Source organism: Arvicanthis niloticus, chromosome 23, assembly GCF_011762505.2.
Source record: "Arvicanthis niloticus isolate mArvNil1 chromosome 23, mArvNil1.pat.X, whole genome shotgun sequence".
Classification (NCBI taxonomy): Eukaryota; Metazoa; Chordata; class Mammalia; order Rodentia; family Muridae; genus Arvicanthis; species Arvicanthis niloticus.
Genome location: NC_133430.1, coordinates 6,408,359 through 6,428,020, shown reverse-complemented (window position 1 = coordinate 6,428,020; position 19,662 = coordinate 6,408,359).

Sequence of the window (19,662 nt, the reverse complement as noted above, 5' to 3'; positions counted from 1 at the left end):
CTAGGAAGCTGGAGCCGCGGGGCCCTGAAAATGGAAACCAGCGTTGCAACAGACATGGGGTGCAGAGGACAGAACATAGCAGGGTTCTCCATAAACACAAGCATCAATCATTTGGTCAACAACAATCATTTGGCCAACACAGCTAACCTGAGAGCTGGCCCAGCAGAGACTGCCCTGCGCCTCCAACCCCTCCAGAACCAGGAGGCTCCCACTTTCTAAATCACACAAATTAATTTAGAAATCAGAGCAGCTCCCGCAGCTAGACTGCAGATTTCAAAACAGCTTAACAAATTACCAAATCCCCTTTAAGAAGACAAATTATTCCGAGCTCCTCTGCCGGCCTGGTTAATTATGCATGCGCTTTTGTTAGGCAATGTTAAATATTCACTAGCTGTGGGTTTGCACTTGTGACCCACTGCTCAGTTCTGTGCAGGGCAGCAGTTGTGGCCCTCAGGGTCCAGGCTCGTGGGGGTGCTGGGCTTGAGACCACTGACCAAGGTCTCCCATACTGCCTAGCGGGTGCTACCTCCCAGGCTGTAAACTAGCACAGACCACAGCCCAGCTCACGTTGCCTAGGGCTGCTGCAGTGTGTAAGACAACCCTGGGATGCCCCTGAGCTCACAGATGCTAGTTAACCTGCAGCAGCTAGCCCAACATCTATCTCCCTGCCCCCACCCCAGTCTTCCATCCTCACCCCAGGAGTCCACATCCAATGACCAGGTTCCAGAATTTCTCACTGCTCTGACATGCAACCAAGACCAAGATCATCCAGCCCCAAGTTCCAGGCCTCCCCTTCCTGTTCATACCTTCCTTATGATCAACCTCTCCTCCAGAAATTCGGATGCTCTGTCCAGGTCATGTCCTCCTCATAGATTATTCAAAGGAATCCAGAAGGACTCTAGGCCATCGAATGCCTCTTTAGTAAAACTGTCCCCCAGGCTGGCCCAGACCCACCCTGGGGTCTGTGGACCTGGCTCTATGAACAGCCACACTCAAAGAACCTACTTGTCCCTGGTGTCATGGGGACCCGCTCCAGGGTATCATGTCCCACTCTACCCTTGGGAGCTGAATCCTCATGTATACCCATGGTCCAGACTCACAATCTGGAGGCCTTGCCTGCCTGCAGCAGGAGTCCCAGCTCTTCCTGGGTCCCACTCCTAAGGACTCCTAGCAGCCCCTTTTGTTCCTAGGCCACCAACATTCTCAGATTTGGCTTTGACATATAAAGAAGAGACAGCTAGGCAGGAGTCCCAGGGCCCCAGACAGCTGTGCCATCCTACATTAACCACACAGAGAGGGTTTTCCACCTTTCCCACCCAGCAACAGAGCTCCCAACTTGACACAGCTAGAGATCAATTTCAAGTGTCTTCCTCATGCATTTCCACATAACGTCCACAGTAGGGGCCAAGATAGTCATAGAAGTGGCTGGTGACCCACCAAACACCCCACAATGCCCCCATGGCCATGACAAGCATGGGAAACAGAAACACCCAGGGAGAGCCAACCTCATGCATAGGCAGCTCACAGTTCTGCCAAGGTCAGTTTTGCCCTCCGACACACAATTATGTGTGTGTGTGTGTGTATGTGTGTGTGTGTGTGTGGCGTGCGTGTATCTTGGTCCTCACTGTGTATGTTACTAAAGAATGCCTGAAGAAGACACTTGAAAGTTGATCTCTAGCTGTGTCAAGTTGGGAGCTCTTTTGCTGGGTGGGAAAGGTGGAAAACCCTCTCTGGCCAGAAAGCTGTGTGGTTATGTATGTATTATGAGATATACATACATACATACATACATGTGTGTATGTATATACATATATATGTGTGTATATATGTATATATGTGTGTATACATATATATCACATAATATATATATGATTTATATATATAAATCACATACATACATCTCCATGCATTATGCACACAAATGTATACAAATACTCAAGCACAGACATGTGTACATATGCATGCACACGTGAGCACACAAGCATGTTCACACATACACAAGTGCACACCCATGTTCATGTGTGAGCACACAAGCATGTTCACACATACACAAGTGCACACCCATGTTCATGTGTGAGCACACACACGTATGCATGCGTGGACATAATTCCCACCCATGTGCATGCACATCTTCATTTATACACGGCATGTACATGCATGCCACACCCATAAGTACAAATGCTGACTTGCGTGCAAGTCCATGTGTGGCACAAGTACTGCAGAGATGTGCACACACAGTATCACAAGGATGGTAAGTGTGTACCCTCACATGCACATGGCTATATAGAAACCCCAAAAGGTCCCAACATTGGTGACTTCTTGGGTCTCACCCTTGGGGCCCAGCTGGGAAACACCCCTAGGGTTCCTTGTACAGCAGAGAAACCGAGCCCGAGGAGGGGGAGGATCCATGCTGGATATCCTGGCCAGGGCACGGTCTAGGGCCGGTAATATGGGGGGGGGGGGGCGGAGGGGGGAATGGGTTAGGGATAGGACTATGGCCAGGGTCAGAGCTAGAGTCGAAGCTAGGATGAGGATCAAGGCCAGGACTAGGCCTAAGGCTAGGATTGGCCCAGGACATGGTTAAGGCTACAGCTAGGGTCAGGCTTAAGTCTAGCGTTTTGGCTAGGGCTAGGTTAGGGTTTCAGTTATGGGAAGGCTTAGGGCCAGTGCTAGGATTACTCTTGTGGCTGGGGTTAGGTTTCAGGTGAGGTGTAGGTCTAGAGTTTGGTTAGGCTTATGAGGAGGAGTGGGAACCAGTGGGAACCGGCTTATATTAGGTTTAAGGTTATATGGTTAGATGTAGGGATCAGGTTTATTCAGGATTAAAGTCTGGGTAGGATGGGCTTAAATCTAAGGCTGGGCGAAGCCGGGTGTACTAGATAGGCTTCTGTAAGCTCAGACAGTCGGTCCTGCTTGGTCCCCTCCCGTCCTCTCCCACCCTTGGTGATCTCACTTTGTCTGTGTCCCTGATGGTCACTGATCCTTATTTTAGACATCTAAGTCCTTCTTCCTGTCTCCTCCTTGTGTCCAGGGCAGTACCTTTGAAAATACTAAATCCATATACCCCAGCTTCCATGGACGATTCGTTCTTACCACCAATGTCCTCACCAAAGGAAAGAGAAAGTCAGACACTTAACCTGGGTCTGGTCTTACCAAATCAGTCTTCTCAGATTTGGAATAATCTAGCCCCATCATTTGACCCTACCCAAACCCGTCACGCAACATTGTAGGGTCACATGTGCATCCCCTGCTCCTTTCTGAGGCAGACTGCTCTATGGGGACACCCTCAGGTCCCCTGCTTAGACCCGCAAGTTCTTTGCAGGAGGCTTGCCCTGGTCATGACTGCGGTGAGCTGGGGCCGCGTTGCAGGGGCAGGCAGCAGGCGGCCACCAGTGCCTTTGCGTTCACTTTGGAAACTGTCAGTTCAGCAGTCTGGCTGAGGACCTGCTCCACGGTGGCCTTAAAACTGTCCACACTCATAAATCACCCGGGATTTAAACAAGCGCTGGTGGCAGGTAATTTTTCAGAACTCCCCCACACTCGCATGCCGTCAGCAGCGTGGTTATGCAGGACTGTGGACGGGGTGGAGAGCGAGTGAATTGAGACGGGGTGAGAGTGTAACAGCACTGTCATCTCGGGCACGGCTATGGAGTTGGAGATGAGGCTGTTGGTAGTGGGTGATCAGCCTGGCCATGCTGGGGTGCAGTGTCCCTGTCGAGGTCTTCCTGATCCTGGGGCTCCAGGGCTGATCATGCGGATGCCCAGCCTCCTACTGTAACAGGCAAAGACACAGTCACAGAACAACCGCTGGGGCCAGTTCCTGCCTTCCCAGATGTCCTTGTGGGCAAGCTACACTTGGCATGGGGAGGACATACTAATGGTGGCTTCAAATATCCAGACAAGTGCCCAGAGCATGCTCAGCTGTACTCTCTCCCTGCAAGTCACAGGCCATCGGCCTCACATCCAGGAGGAGCAAAGCAAGGAACGAGGCTAAATGTCCCCTCCAGACACATTTCAGGGCATCACCACCTTTAGCAGAAAGATGTGTTACCTCACAACATCCGTCTCTCCACTCAGACCTCAGATCTCTGCCTAGAGCCAGGTTCTGCGGGTTCTGCGGGATCCCAACTCCACGTAGGCTGGGATCGGGGCTCAAGTTTACAAAAATGAAGATTCAAATATAAGGCTGAGATCCAAGTGCTCCGAGTTGGGATGGAGGATCCAATATGGGCTGAGGACCGAGAACTAATTTCAAACTGAGCCAAAAGTCCCTGACGTGGGCTCAGAATGGCGGTGTGACTAGTACAGTCACACAGGCAGTAGAAAGGCTGCTGGTGTAGTCTCCAGACCCCAGTGTTCTCCCTCAGCTGAGGAAGGGGTCCACCCTTCTGAGGGCGCCCACCCCAGATGCCTAGATATGAAAGCGCAGGTCACCTTTGTTCTCTGCTGCTCCTAAAACAGTGGAAGCACCTACCTGCCACCTGGCTAGTGATGGGAAGGAGGATCCAGGCCAACAAGCTCTGGCACTGGGAGCCACAGGACAACCAGAACCCTGCAGACTAGGAACCCACAGGGCTCCCAAAAGTGTCTGCAGCCCCCTGCTAGGGAGGCTACCATTCCCTTTATCCCAACCAGGTAAGACCATTCAGATGAGGCAGGGGGATTACTGGTACTCCACAGCAGGGCCTAAATCTCTAAGGAAGCACTTGGCACCAAGCCACTCCTAGCCCTACAGGATAAAGGCCCCCAAACCTGTGAGTTTGTAGTTTCTTCCACTGCAAAGGCTGCCCTGATCCAGGCAACTGTGTGGCTGGCTCCCTTCTGACCTGAAAGTCACCATCGGTGGCCCAGACTCTGAGCAATGTATTGCCCCCACAGGGTTCCCCTTGTTGATATGAGGGCTCCTGGACCATAGGATGGCCTAGAATAGCCCCCCCAGCTGTGGGACAGCTCCCTCCAGCCAGCCATGCTAAGGATGCATCCTGACCTTCTCTGGCCAGTCCTCCATCGCCACCTGGTGGCCGTCCCCGCACATGAGAACCGCAACACCAAGGGATGAAGGTCCATCCCCTGTGAGGTTGGGCCACCATTCTGACTGGCCTTGAAAACATGGGCCAGCATTTGAGGAACCCCAGAAACCCCAGGCACTGAGCTGGTTTCTGAAGCATCACCTTCATTCTCGAGGAGTCCTGATTGTCACCGGAGCTCCATCCCCAGAGGGCAAATGACAATAAACACAAACGCAAGACATCAGCCGCCCAGGCAGAGCGGCTTCTGACTGCTGATCACATCCTCCTTCCTGAAGCCTCTTTAAAACCCTCCCTGAGCCGTGTTATTGTCTCCAAAGAGCTGTTATTACTCTTATAAAAAAAACTTATAAAAATTCTAATCAACACTGGTCTTAAACGGCAATGCCGTGCGTGCTGCCTGCCTCCTCCTGTGCGGTCCCGGGAAGTAAGGGGCCTTTATGAGGCCCTGCCCGCCTCCTCTCAACCTCATTGCTTTTGCTGTCTATTGAAGTACTAAAAATGAGGCCTGGGGGCTGTAGTTATTGATTGACACTCTTCTACTGTGGCAGCCAGGACCAGAGGCCCTTGAAAAGTTGGGAGTTCTGATGTCAGCACTTACTGATGTCCTGGCTCATCTTGGCTAGCGCAGCCCTGTATTGTCCTGACTTCCTGTTTCACCTGGATAACAGGATAACAGGAAGGACAGGAACATGGCTGTGGAGACCAGCTGACACATGACTGGACAAGCAGCTAAGGGCCCAACAGCAAGGTCGCAAGTCAGCCTGCAGGCTGTGTTCAGGACATGAAAACCGTGGCCAGTGTCTATCCTGGCCCATCTCAGGAACCCACACTACCTGGAGCTAGACCATCATGCATCAGGTCAGCCATGCATCAGACTCTCACCTGGGTTCCAGGTGCTCACAAAGGAGAATGCAGGTGTGGGCAGGTGGCAGCCACAGGCTGCAGCTGACATTCAGGTGACGGTGTACCCCGTACCCACTGCAGCTCTTTAGGGAATATCCAGAGAGTCTAGCTTCCTACAGTGAGGAGAAGTCTAACGCTGAGAGGATCATGGAAAAGCAGGCTGATGGAATCCCTGAGCATGTACCACAGCCCAAAGCAAAACCCAAGCCGGCTGGTGCAGCACAGACCACGGACCCTCTTCCTCAGGGCCCCACAGGAATCGTGATGGTAATAATAGGATTCAAGTCCATTTCTGGCGGTACTCCTGCCCTGAGGGTTGCCCGACCTGTCTGCTGGCATCTATGAACCGTGATCCCACGCTGCAGAGCCCAGCTGCTGGAAAGAACCTTGTGAAAAGCAGGTAGAGTTGTACACGCCCAGAAGCAGCCACAGGCAGAGCCGTGGGCACCCTGAGCAGCCATATCCCTGCTGAGGAGCCACACACCACAGACAACCTGGCTCTGTCCCAGATGCTAAGGACATCCGACCGCCCGCCGCCAAGCACATCTTTGCCTCCTTGGGGCACCCCAACTGCAGGCCAGCAGACCTGGGCAGATGGAAAAGAAGGCCAACCCGGGGGGGCCACTGGGGACTGAGGGCTATTCCTTACCTCAAGCAGAAGCAAGTCTGAGATATCCGAGGAGAGCAGGACTTGTCTCAGGGTGACTGTTGAGCTGCCCAGAGTCTTAACACCGGTCAGTAGTTCAGCCAGTGGCTGTTTGAAGATGAAGCCTGTGAGTGTTGTAAATGTGCCTCTGGGGCCCATGAAGCCCATGTCTGTCTCCAGAGAACCAACAGTAGTCTCAGAGTACGTGTGGCTCCTCCTCCTCCCGGGCCCTGAAGGGCCACCCCAAACAGCATTGCCATCACCACTGCAGCAATACAAGGTGCGGAGGTGCTGGTGTTCAGGGCCCTGTGAAGTGTAATCTAGCAGGTGTTCAAGGGTCTCACAATCCTACAAACAAGCCCCTCAGGAAGACGCTCTGTGTGGCGGCTGAGAGGCAACTAGTTCTCCCCATGCACCCACTCTGAATGCACACAAGCTGCAGTCCCGACAGAGGGAATCTTCCAGGCTTGCCTACCTGTCAGACCCAGGGCTCACGGGCCAGCGCACCTTTAAGGGACAAGCTGGGGGCAGTCTCCAGAGAGAGGCTACTGTACTCTGAAGATGCAGGCGGCTTTATGTCAGAATGGGAAGAGGGCAGTCTGAGTGGAGGATGGCCCCACTGAGGTGGGGGCGGGGACACCTTAAGAAAGTCTGTGACGGGGGATTTGGGTCAGGCACTGGAGAACACAGAGGCAGCTGTGGACCAGCAGCTGTGTGTTAAGGTGGCTGGCTGGCCTCCCCCGACCCCCTGCTCCCCACACTGGTTCCTTTCTTCCACCCCAGCTGAGGACAGATGGCCTCCCACAACAAAGGCACTTGAACACGCAGCATTCCCCAAACTCCACAGCCTGCTCTTCTGAGCCAGGCCTGGGGTGCAGATGGGGACGGTTAACAATGCAAGAGGGTTAGAGGAAAGCCGGTCCCTGCAGCGCTGCTATGGGGTGAGCAGGGTGGGGTGTGGGGTGTGGGGTGTGGGGTGTGGGGTGAGCACGGTGGGGTGTGGGATAGCCTAGAGGTGGGGGTCAGTGGTAGGTAAGATGGCCCAGGCCCAGGGTGTGAGTGCCACAACAGGCTGTAGAGCAGGTAAGGACAGCTTAGGAACCAGTGGGCTAGCCAAGGCTGGTAAGGAAAGGAGAGGCAGGGCAGTCACTCAGTCTGTCTCCCTGGGCTCCAACTCCTCCCCCAAGGGGCTCGGAATCCATGTCTTCCTTAAAAGCCACCTCATGATGGTGTGTGGGGGGAGCTGAGGAACGCTCGCTTTAAGGAGGCAAACAGACAAAGATAGGGCGGGAGAAATCCATCAGGCGGCCTCCCCAACCGCCGCGCAGATTAAAATGCACGATCCTTCGATATGGGGCTAATAAAGCGAGCCGTCCCTCGCTGCAGAAATGAGCCATAACTCAGTGAAGATGAGCTCCAGATAAACTCGGAGCGGGGCCAGAAGGCAGCAGCTCACCTCAGCATCCTCCCAGCTGTGGACCGGAATGATGGGGGGCTGGGGGGGTGTGAACAGGACACCCACTGTGGCCTTCCACTGGGCTTTATTCCTAACAGCCTGCTTGGAGTCAGGGTAGAGGATGGGACAAAGAGGCCTTTGAGCTGTGCCCACTATAGAATGAAAACTTCGTAGGTGGAGACCAGGTCACCATGCTGTTTTTCCCAGTTCCTTTCCACCTGTGTACTTGCCTGACACATGGAAGGACAGGCCAGCCAGATCAGAAGTCATCAGTATTTGCCACCCCTGAAATACAGACAGAATCTGAAGACTTGAGGTCATGGTAAGTTTACACAGAAAGATATAACCACCCAGGCCCTGCCAAGGATTTCTACCAGGAAAACACGCCCAGGGAGACCCAGACTTGACCTTGTCGCTCAAAGGTGCTATCTGCTCTAAGCTCCACGGGCACCAGCTTCCCTAAGAACATTCTAGAAGCCCATCCAGCACTGCTGTATACTTAGTACATGATCAGAGTTCCTTGCTCACAGTCAGGGAGTTCCTCCATTGCACGCTATAGACTGGCCATGCTGTGGCAGCTGTGGCAGCTGTGGCTGTGGCAGCTGTGGCTGTGGCAGCTGTGGTGGCTGTGGCTGTGGCGGCTGTGGCTGTGGCGGCTGTGGCGGCTGTGGCGGCTGTGGCGGCTGTGGCGGCTGTGGCGGCTGTGGCGGCTGTGGCGGCTGTGGCAGCTGTGGCTGTGGCAGCTGTGGCAGCTGTGGCAGCTGTGGCAGCTGTGGCAGCTGTGACAGCTGTGGTTGTGGCAGCTGTGGCGGCTATGGCTTTGGCAGCTGTGGCTGTGGTGGCTGTGGCTGTGGCAGCTGTGGCATTGCCCCTGCCTCATAGTCCCAGGCTCACTCTGGTAAAATGGGATGTAGAACCCAATGAGCTCACGTTCCCTGCAAGGAAGAAGTACCAGGCAGGCTTACAGGTGGGTGACCTCTTCAGGAAGCAGCTCTGCCTGGGCTCAGTGCCTATCTGTCAGGGTTCTATGGGACCTTGGGCACAGGCATGCAGGTGGACAGTCCATGGATCCCTGTCGGGACCTGAGACAGGATTCCTGGGCTTCTCTCCCTCCAGCCCACACCCCACCCCCACCACCACAGTGTGGTCCTGCCTTCCAGCGGAGCAAGCTAGCTCCGGAAGGTGACAGTTTCCCAACAGCTAGGCTTTTAGACACCATTACATTAAGGCTGCCTAAAAGCACTAAATAACTCCCCAAAAGGGAAACCCAGCCGTTTACCACAGAATCAATTCACCTCTAATTTTAATGCTCCGAAAAGGTATTTTTCTTAATGACTCCATTATTTTTTCAAATGGTGAGCCATAAACTCCCCTACATACTCCAAGCTGCCTCTTCCCCTCCCTGCCTGCATTTATGGCCAACTGGGCACAGGCAGTGCACAGTGCAGTCCCCTCAGAGTGGCAATTTTATACGATACTCCCTATTCTGGGAACTATAAAGTCTAGAACTTAACTAGCCTCACCAGCTCTCAGGCTACAGAGACCTAGATGTTTGTGTAGATAGCACCCAGGAAGCCTCTCCCTCTAACAGGCAGGATCTGTGTGGGTTCATGACCTTATAATCAGAACACTGAGATCAAGAGAGTGTGGATAATTCGGGGCTCCAGATTCCTGCCAGGCAAGTGGGCACAGGGCCCACCCAGTCCAAGGTCCTGATGTTTGGGGGCTAAAGGACACTTTGCTGTGGCTTGGATATGAAGTTTTCTCAATAGATTTATGAAGCAGAGCTTAGAACAGAGCTTTGAGGGTTAATCAAATCACTAAGGTGAATCACTTTCTCTGTAACGTGCCACAGAGGGTAGTGGAAACATTAGCGAGTCGAGCCTGGCTGGAGAGAGAAGGATGTCTTCTTCTATGCCCTTTCCTGTCTCTGTCTCTGGTCCCCAGCTGCCACGACATGAATGGTTTAGCTGCCTCATATTCTCCTCTGTGACGCTCAGACTGGACTCTGCTATGGTGGAGCCAGCATAGCATAGGCTGAAACCTATGAAATCGTGAGCTCAAATAAATCCTTCCTCTGTAAGTCATCTCCTCGGATATTCTGGTACAGCACTGCCTCCACGTGTCCTAACCACAGTCCTGTGTGAGTGGGATCCCATGGGGCATGTCAGCCACTGAGAGGGTGACCTGGGAAAGCAGGTTAACTATGTCAGCTGACCGGTGCTGGTACTTCCCTCGACCACACAGCAGACCCATAGGCGGTGGATAGGCTCTGTGTACACGGCAAGCATTGCCTCATGTAGCACAGAACCTGAACAGGTGCCAAGGCATCGATGGCAGCATGGAACTTGGGGAATGAGCTAGTGCCATGGACTGGAAAGGCCAGAGCTAGATGGCAGGAGGGAGCCAGCATCCGCCTCTCCTGCCCCTTGGACACCTCCGCTCAGTGATGCCTGGTCCACGGAACTGCTGGACTGCATCAAACCTATGTAGGAGGAAGGGGTCTGTGAGGAAGACTAACAGGGACGTTTTGCACAGAGGACAGTGAGCATGAACATGGCCCAGGAGAGCATACAGCTAGGCAAGGCTGGAGAGATGAGGTCAGAGGGACATGGGTAAGCCTGGGATTCTTCTGACAGCCCACGCACGTGTTCTGATCTAGATATCTCGCCTGTGTTTTCCATACTCGAGTCATCTCATAGTGCCTCTGTCCCTTCCTCCAGCAAATCTGTCATCTAATTATCAGGAATCTGAATAACTATATTCGGTCACTGCTCACAAGTTCCTAAAACAACTGTCTTGCGAATAGGGGGCCAGAGCCTATTGCTTGCAGAGCATCAGACAAGGGTCAAACATCTCTCTCAGCTCCGCCTGGGTGTGCCCACACCTGAACGAGGCAAGAGGTCGTCACTCTCCTGAACCTGTTCCCCTTTCACTTTCACCAACTATGGGAAGGAGAGACACACTAACCCAAGGAGACACCTTAGCAGCTGTGAGCTCAGCATAAGGCAGTGTGTGTACACCCGTCAGCTACAAGCCTGGAGTATACACAAGGCCTGCCACAGAGCCATACCTGTCAGTTGCCACCAGCGGAGAGGCTGGTTCTGTCCTGAGCCTGACTGGCATCTGGAGTTCCTGCTTGTCTCTGTGCGCCAAGAAGACTTGTTTAATAAAGGAGCATGACCCCTTCCACCCAGTTAGACTTGCATAAGTGGATTTTAAAGTGACTCCCATGGGACCCCGCATGTATGTGGATACAATGCTCACAACACTGCAAGAAGTGACCCTGCTATAGGGTGCACCTGTTTGTCTCCAAATATGAGTACACCTGGGCACTCACCTCATAAGTGAGTAGAGTCAAGGCCTGTGTGCAGCTCAGGGGATGCGGGACCCGAAGCAGACCACGAGGCATCTGTGACATCCAGCAAAGGATCTTTTGCCTCTTGCCGCTCTCTGTGCAAGAGTGTGTGTGTGTGCGCGTGTGCGTGTGCGTGTGTGAGGGGGAGGGAGAGATCCATTCAGTGTTCTCCTGAAGTATGCAAAAGAGCTACTTTCCTATTAAGACAGAAGCTTAGCCCAGGTCCCTGCCCCTAGCCTCACCCCATGTCCTGGTCTCAAAGCCCTAGCTGCCTGTATCTTCAGCCCAGGACCAAATTCTTCCAGCTGCTTCTGGATCTGGCCCTGACTGTTCCCTGTGCAGCCTTTACAGCCTGTAGACAGTCCTCTTGATGGCTGTCACTGTCATTCCCCAGAAACCCTCAGAGGGGTCTTTTACAGGCCACTTTTAAAATTACCTTTCCTGTGGAACTTGCCTGGCTGGTTTTATCCTGCAGACATACAGAAAGACTGGAGAAGCCAGGGCACTCTGCTGAGATGAAAATTTCTGGCACAGCCAATCAACTTTGTTGTTAGTGAGATTAGAAATAGGACCTGACAAGAAAAAAAGAACAGCTCTGTCGATGGGGTCCTCAGCTCAGAAAGATGTTCTAGGCTGTGCCAGCAGCCCTTCCTCCTTCCCTGGGCTCTAACCTGTGCTACCCCTAACCTGGCCTCCTGCAGGACTTACCTGTACTATGCACCCACCCTGTGGCCTCAGAAGCCCAGAAAACCAGCCCACACCTGCCCTTCTTCCTTTCCTTTTGGGTGGTAAGCACTGGTTGGGGGAAGAAGTGGGTACTGCCATGAGGAGGGATCTTCCTTCTTTGTACATCCCAGGACCTCCGGCACCCTGGTTTGCCTCCTCCCTCAGCCAGCCTATATTCTCCAGAATGCACAGACTCAAGGCTCACACTCTGTGCCCATGCTAAGATCTCGCAGCCACCCCTATAGACCTTGTTCCTTCCAGTCCCCTTGCACCATCATTTGAGCATCCCTTAGTCTGTACCACTATCCTGTAAGGCTGTCTGTACAAGTGGACAGCTGTTACCCCCTGCCTCTGAGAGGGCCCTCCTCAGCTATGCTCTGAGGGGGAACACAAGTCACTTCTGTGATCAGCAGACTCAGTGGACCAGAGCCTTCCATGTCCAGCGGGGAAGCAGAGCACTGTTCCTGGTCCTAAATGCACCCTACTCGGCATCTCTCATAAGGGTCTACTGAAGACACCACGCAGCTCTGACTCTAATAGGGTACCACTAACATTGCCAGGTCAAGCTTGGTGTAGCTGACCTATATGAGTCTGTGCACACCAGGAGTGGTCTTGGAAACTGGACAAGGACAGAATAACAAAAAGAGGCGTGGACGCCAGCAGTCTGTGTTCACTGCTGTTGCTCACAGTGGAAAGCAACAGATTTGGCTCTCCTGCTGATGGGTCCTGGGAAGCCTACGGGCAAGAATGCAGAGACCTTGTCCCATTGAGCATCACACTTGCAAGAGCAGGTTAGTGGAAGCTGACGCTAGGTTAGACCAGGTGACTCACCCTTCATCACCTGCCATTTGGACTAGGATAGGTGATCTGTCATCACCTGCCTTAGAGCTAAGCCAGGTAATCCATTGTGATCTGCCATTGGTTCAACCTGGGTGATCCATCCTCATCTGTCACTGGGATGGATGATCTAACACCTACCAGGATCCGTCTGGTTCATTAGATCCCACACAGTAGAGCTGAGTGGAGATGCAGGAAGGCCACAGCCTGCATCCTTTCAGTCTTTGAAGTGGTCCTAGGTTTTTACGTCCCTTATGGGCTACAGCTTTTGTCTTAGTCAGAGTTTGTATTCCTGCACAAAACATCATGACCAAGAAGCAAGTTGGGGAGGAAAGGGTTTATTCAGCTCACACTTCCACACTGCTGTTCATCACCAAAGGGAGTAGGGACAGGAACACACACAGGTCAGGAACTTGGAGGCAGGAACTGATGCAGAGGCGATGGAGAGGTGCTGATTACTGGCTTGCTTCCCCTGGCTTGCTCAGCTTGCTTTCGTATAGAACCCAGGACTACCAGCCCAGGGATGGCACCACCCACAATAGGCCCTCCCACCCTTGATCACTAATTGAGAAAATGCCTTACAGCTGGATCTCATGGAGGCATTTCCTCAAGGGAGGCTCCTTTCTCTGTGATAACTCCAGCTTGTGTCAAGTTGTGACACACAAAACTGGCCAGTAGAGCTTTACTTTCTTGGCCAAAGGTGGAATGGGCCACGTCTCTGGTTCCATCATGGCTGGTGGCCCTTATTTCCTAGGACAAGGAATTGATTACCAGCCTTAAGTGCAAATAGCTGCAGTTATGTACCAGAGCCTGGGGGGTGACTCTAGAGATGTCTTAAGATCCTGTACCCACTATGAAGGAGTCCATCTGACTCATTTACCACTAAGCTCTAAGCCAGTGGCTCTCAACCTGTGAGTTGCGATCCCTTTGGGGGAGTGTCAAACCACCCACTCCTTCACAGGGGTCACATATCAGATATCCTGCACATTATATGTTTACATTATAATTCATAGCACTACAAACTTACAGTTATGAAGGTAGCAACGAAAATAATTTTATGGTTGGAGGTCACCACAACATGAGGAACTGTATTAAAGGGTTGCAGCATTAGGAAGGCTGAGAACCCCTGCTCTAAGCCCTCCCTCTAACCATGGTGCTATTACTGCTCCCCTAATGTCAACTCAGACTCTGTGTCCAACAGCTTTCAAAACATCTGGGCACTTCTCCCTCCTTGCATACGACTTCTGCTGACTCTCTCCTACTGCCTTGACTCCTGGGGCCTGACTGTTCAGTGCAGCTACCCCTGTGGATGGTGTAAAGGTCGGGCGAACTTGTACCCCTCACCTGGGCTAGAGACCCCAGGAAGAAACTCAGCCAGCATCCAAGGAAGGGTGCACACACAGAAAGCTCTACAGAGCCACCAGAGATCCAGTTGTAAGCTCGTGGCTGCTGCCACGATGGTACCAGCACAGACTCGGCCTGGGTGTCCATGTGCCCTCCGACCTGGACTTCAATACACATAGCAAATCAAGGCTCAGAGGGAGGCTCGGCTGAGCTCAGCAGGGCATTGGCTGTCTCATAACACAATAAAGCAGTATTGAGCTGGGGCCCTGCCTCTGGCTCCGGGGTATCTTATACCATGTCTAGGGGCTGCACAGCTCTGGTGTAGCTCTGTCACCTGCCACTCCTCTGCTTTTGTGCATTTACCTCCTCAGAGTCCCAGTCTCTGTCAGCCAGTGAGGCAGGCCATGGCTGGAGCTCAGTGGGGATCTGAGAAGGTATACAAAGAACCTTCTTATATTCCAGTCCTCCAACACTTCTGAGACTGACAGTATGGCCCATGTGTGCCCATGTCTCTGCTAATGTTCTCATACATGAAGTGGAATATACGTGTGAACCTACATGTGAAGGTTCTGACCCGGGACAGGCGCAGCCATGTTGCCACCATGGGTCCTTGTGGCTCAGAGACTAAGGATGGAAAGCCAGCAGAACCCACACAGGAATCTGCCTAACAGGCTGTGGGCAAGAACCTGCCTCTACAATGGGATTACAGTCAGACTGCCCTGAGCCTTACACCCTCAGAAGGCTGGAGGCAGCCCCCTGCCCCTCGGACATCCCTGAGACTACTCCAGCCAGCCCCAACTCCCTGCCGAAGAAACAGCTGTCGCAGCGGCTTTAGGCAGCCCCTGTCTCCGTTACAGCTTATGTACGGCCCCCCAGGCGGCAGGCTTGTGGGGAGGGACTGACTTTATAAATAAAATTTATCATTGTAATTATGGTTCCTGGAGAGAGCTGAGGACTTTTATGGCCTCTTGGAGGTCATGAATAATTTAGGAGAATGAAACCAAGGCGCTTTTGTTAGTGTACAATAGGGCCCAGAGGTTCCCATCATCTGCCTGAGGGTGGCGCTGTAGCTGGTTATTCTGAGGGTCCCACTGAAGAGGACTAGCCTCTGACACCCAGGAGCCTACCCTGTTGGGGACCAGGGACACTGCCCAGCATCTTCATCTTACTGATGGTTCAGGCTCAATGACAGGTGACCAGATTTAGCTGTATAAGGTCCTTGCGTCTGCCAGAGATTAGCAAGTGTCAGCCCCATATGTAGGCTGTGACTCAGGCAAGACCTTTGACTGCACCCAGGCCAGAGATGTGTCACCTCCAGTGCCATATTTAAGAGCGAGTCCCAGATGATATTCACGCGTCATGCGGCAGGCTTGTGCTTTCCTTCCTGCAGCCTGCTCTCCCTGCCATGTGTTATCCCAGAGGCCTCTGTGACCCTTGAGGATTGCAAGAGGAAGAAGCACCCTTGCTTACCTCCAGCGATGGAGGACTCACTACCTCACTGGCGGAAGTTCTTCCTCAGACGGATGTCTAGTAAAAATTCCCCAGTACAACCACAAGTGCCCTCATCTCCAGGCCGTGGACCCAGGCCAGGCTCCTGCCATGCTCAGTGGAGTCATGTCTCGGCAGGAGCATTCCACAGCCCACTTTCACGAGACCCATCATCTCCTTCCTTCTTTCTCCCCTGAGCTTCCTTCTCTCAATGCCACACATCTACAATCGACCAGGCCAAGCCACCTGTTAGCCACTCCGCCATGTTCAGCGGTAACTTTGGAATCCTTGACCTTCTCCCTTCTCCCTTCTCCCTTCTCCCTTCTCCCTTCTCCCTCCTCCCTCCTCCCTCCTCCCTCCTCCCTCCTCCCTCCTCCCTCCTCCCTCCTCCCTCCTCCCTTCTCCCTCAGGCCTAGGAGCCCCAACATACTACTGTCAGGAGCCAACTCTGTCTCTGGTGTCTCACCAGCCTGACCCCCTCGTGCTAGAGCACCAAGGACCCCATGTGATCACGATGTGCCTCTGTCTCCGAGCATCCACATTTACGAAATGCAGGTGAAGCTCAGACCTAAGAGAATGTCCAAACCCAGGTGTTGGCAGGCCATGGTAGCTTAGGGCTCTCCAGCGATGGGGAGACCTTTCTGCATCTTTGGCTTCTGGTGGCCACTGACACTCATGGTCTGTGGCTCTGCCATCAGTCTGTGCCCCGTGGTCACCTTCTTGTGTGCATCTGACCTTTGGCCTGTGCCTCTCAGGATCTATGTGACAGTGTACTGGACAGACAGTCCAGTGTCCCCTTCCCATTTCAAGGTCTTTATCTCTGCTTCCTTGCAAAAACCATCCCAGAGCTTTATTCACGGACTCTAGAAAGGTCATGGAGATCTCTTTAGGGTACCATTGTTCAGCCTGCCACAGAGGGTGACCTGAAACTCACCTCCATTTGGATACTATGAGAATCCCAAGATGCATTCATGCACCCATAGCCCTTGAAAGTCTCCATCCACCGTCACCCATATCTCATCTTCTGACCCCTGTGACAACCCAAACTCACTCATCTACCACCTGTGGAAAGCAGAATAGTGCTTCATCTCCATCCTCACTCCGAGAGCATGGGCATGCTCAGTGTCCAGAAAACTCTGGGGGCAGGTAGGCGGGCTCTTGTCTCTTCCAAAGCCCCTGGTTCTAGGCCATCCTGAGCTCTGACTCTGAAATGGGTGAGAGAAAACCAGCAAACAGCTAGAAGGTAAAGCCCTTCCGACAGAGGCTACCTTTGCTTATTACAGCATATGCCAGCCGAGGAAGGAGAAGCCAGAGCCCATCCATGGAGACAGATGTGGATCAGAAACTCCAGCTAGCTGCCTCAGTTTCCCCCAGGCAATTTAGCCTAGATGTGGTAAGCCCCACTTCAATGATTTTTACCTCTGTTCACTCTCAGTCATGTTTTAGTACAGCCCTGATTTGATGGAGCATTGGGGACATTGGCTGCTTCTATCTGCCACCTGCTGTCACTTCCCTGTCGTTTGCTATGTGTTTAATGAAGTCACTCTCCAGACAGAAGCAGAACGCTTGGTCACCAGATGATAGAGAACAAAGGCTGGAGGCTTAGGATCTATAAGTTCAATAGACTGTAGTGAAGGAGTGTGAGAGAGAGAGAGAGAGAGAGTGTGTGTGTGTGTGTGTGTGTGTGTGTGTGTGTGTAGGTGGGGCCGGGGGGCTTTGCTGGGTCCTTACCCACAAGAAGGACGAAGAAGTTGTTCAGATGACCTCTTCCATTGTTGGCTTCCGAGCTGGGAGATGCCACAAGCAGGTGTGCAGGCATCTACACAAGCTAGGAAAGAACATATAGGAACCCTCCCAGCGCCTTGAAGGTACTGCTGTGTCTTGCTCTCAATCCACGACTCAACTCTAAAGTAAGGGAGAAGGGCTAACCCGGTTAGCACCATTCATTCTAGCATCAGTGGGAAAGAGCCTGGCATGCCTGCTCACATACCTGGCCAATAAACATCTGAGCCAGAAGCCTTGCAGCTACCAGCACCGCGTCTCATCCTCAGCCGGTCCCTTCAGCAGGAACGCTCCTCCCTTCTCATGGAGTCCCCACCCTGCCTGCCCTATAGGAACAAGCCAACCCATGACTCACCTGTGCCCTGGCCTATCCCTATCCAAGCCTTTCTCTGTATCCAGTGGGGGAGCCATCAAAACTGTGCAGTCAAACCCCTTCTTGCCCACAGTCCTGTGGTTGCAGCCTAAAGGCCATTCCTAACCCATCGCCTCGCTGCTCATTGCTATTCACAGACTCTCTCTCTCTTTCTCTCTCTCTCTCTCTCTCTCTCTCTCTCTCTCTCTCTCTCACACACACACACACACACACACACACACACACACGCATACATGCATACTTGTGTGCACACACACACATGCACATTCCCATACACACATACATAAACATACACACTCATGCACGTGTGCGCGCACACACATACATACACACGCATGCACACGTGCGCACATACACACGTATGAGCACACACACACACATGCACATCCCCATACACCCACACACATACATACACATACACACACACTCATGCATGTGCACACACACACACACACACACCATCTCAGAGCCTTTCAAAAGACCCAAGGCTAATGACTTACACTACAATCAGAAAGGCCTGACATACCAGTGGCCACTCTGGCCCAGGATCACACCCCTTCACCCCTAGGCTGCAAGTGTGAGCCAGAGAGCAAGCACCTCTGAATGAAGTCCTAAGGTCATGGATCTGAAGAAGCCTAACTTCACTGACAGCATCCCGGGGCTGTGTCTCACAGTGCTAGCAATGGCCGCCATGCTCCAGCCTCACCCACTAGACTGAGGCAGCTGGAAACTTCCACCTTGGGAGATCCTTCTGCTGCAGCACATAGGATTCTACTCCCCACCCCCATCCCTGCCCCAGACCCATGGGCTAACTCCTGCCTGTCCCCAGGCCTCTGCACCTCTCTCACTGCTTGCTGCTCACCCAGGGAACCAGTGTGTGGTAGTGCACAACCTATGATCTTCCCACCCATCCTCCCTTTGTGGAAGGGACCTCTGCATTCCGGCCAGACAAGGCCAAAGAGGCCTTGGCAGCTAGGCCAGCATAGCACAGCAGTGGGAGGAACCAGAAAACAGCCAAGGGCCGATAACACAAAGGTCACTGCACCGTTCGCTGTGTGTCCAGAGATGCTGTTACTATGGGGCCCCAAAGCCTCAGCCCCAGGAAGGAAAACAGCAACATCCCTTCTCCAGTGTTCACTGCCTGTGGCCGTACGAAATCTTTATCCTGCATGAGACCAGTGATATGGTCCATATCACTCATGATGTTAAGACCGAGGTATTAAGCAGAGTTAAGAGCAGGGGCAGACAGTCTGGTGTACAAGTCTGGTCATTCCCACCGTAGGAGAGACCATGGTTGTTGCTACTGAGTCATCTGTTTGAACTGAGCCTGGGCCTCCTCATTCTTGGCAGGATCATGGCCCACAGTGGGATGCAGCCAGCTATAAGCAGACTTGAGGCAGCAAGGCTAGCTTCCTTCCCCCGGGTTCCCTTGAAGAGTAACCCGAATAATCTGAGGACCCAGAATCACAGTGTCCCTGGAGTAAGCTTTATCTCTCCTGGTAGAAACCAGGCTGGGGGTGCAGAAGATGTGGGTGTGGGGGTTGCAACTCGACCGTCATCAGCTTCATCTCAGGCCAGACAGATAGCAAGGGCTGAGCTATGGCTGCCTCCCTCTTTGACAGAAATTGCAACAACCCTGCAGACAGGCCACTGGATCCAGATTTGGGAGGTACCATTTCCCAGGGCTGACATGCCTACATCTGTAACTCGGGCCTTGTA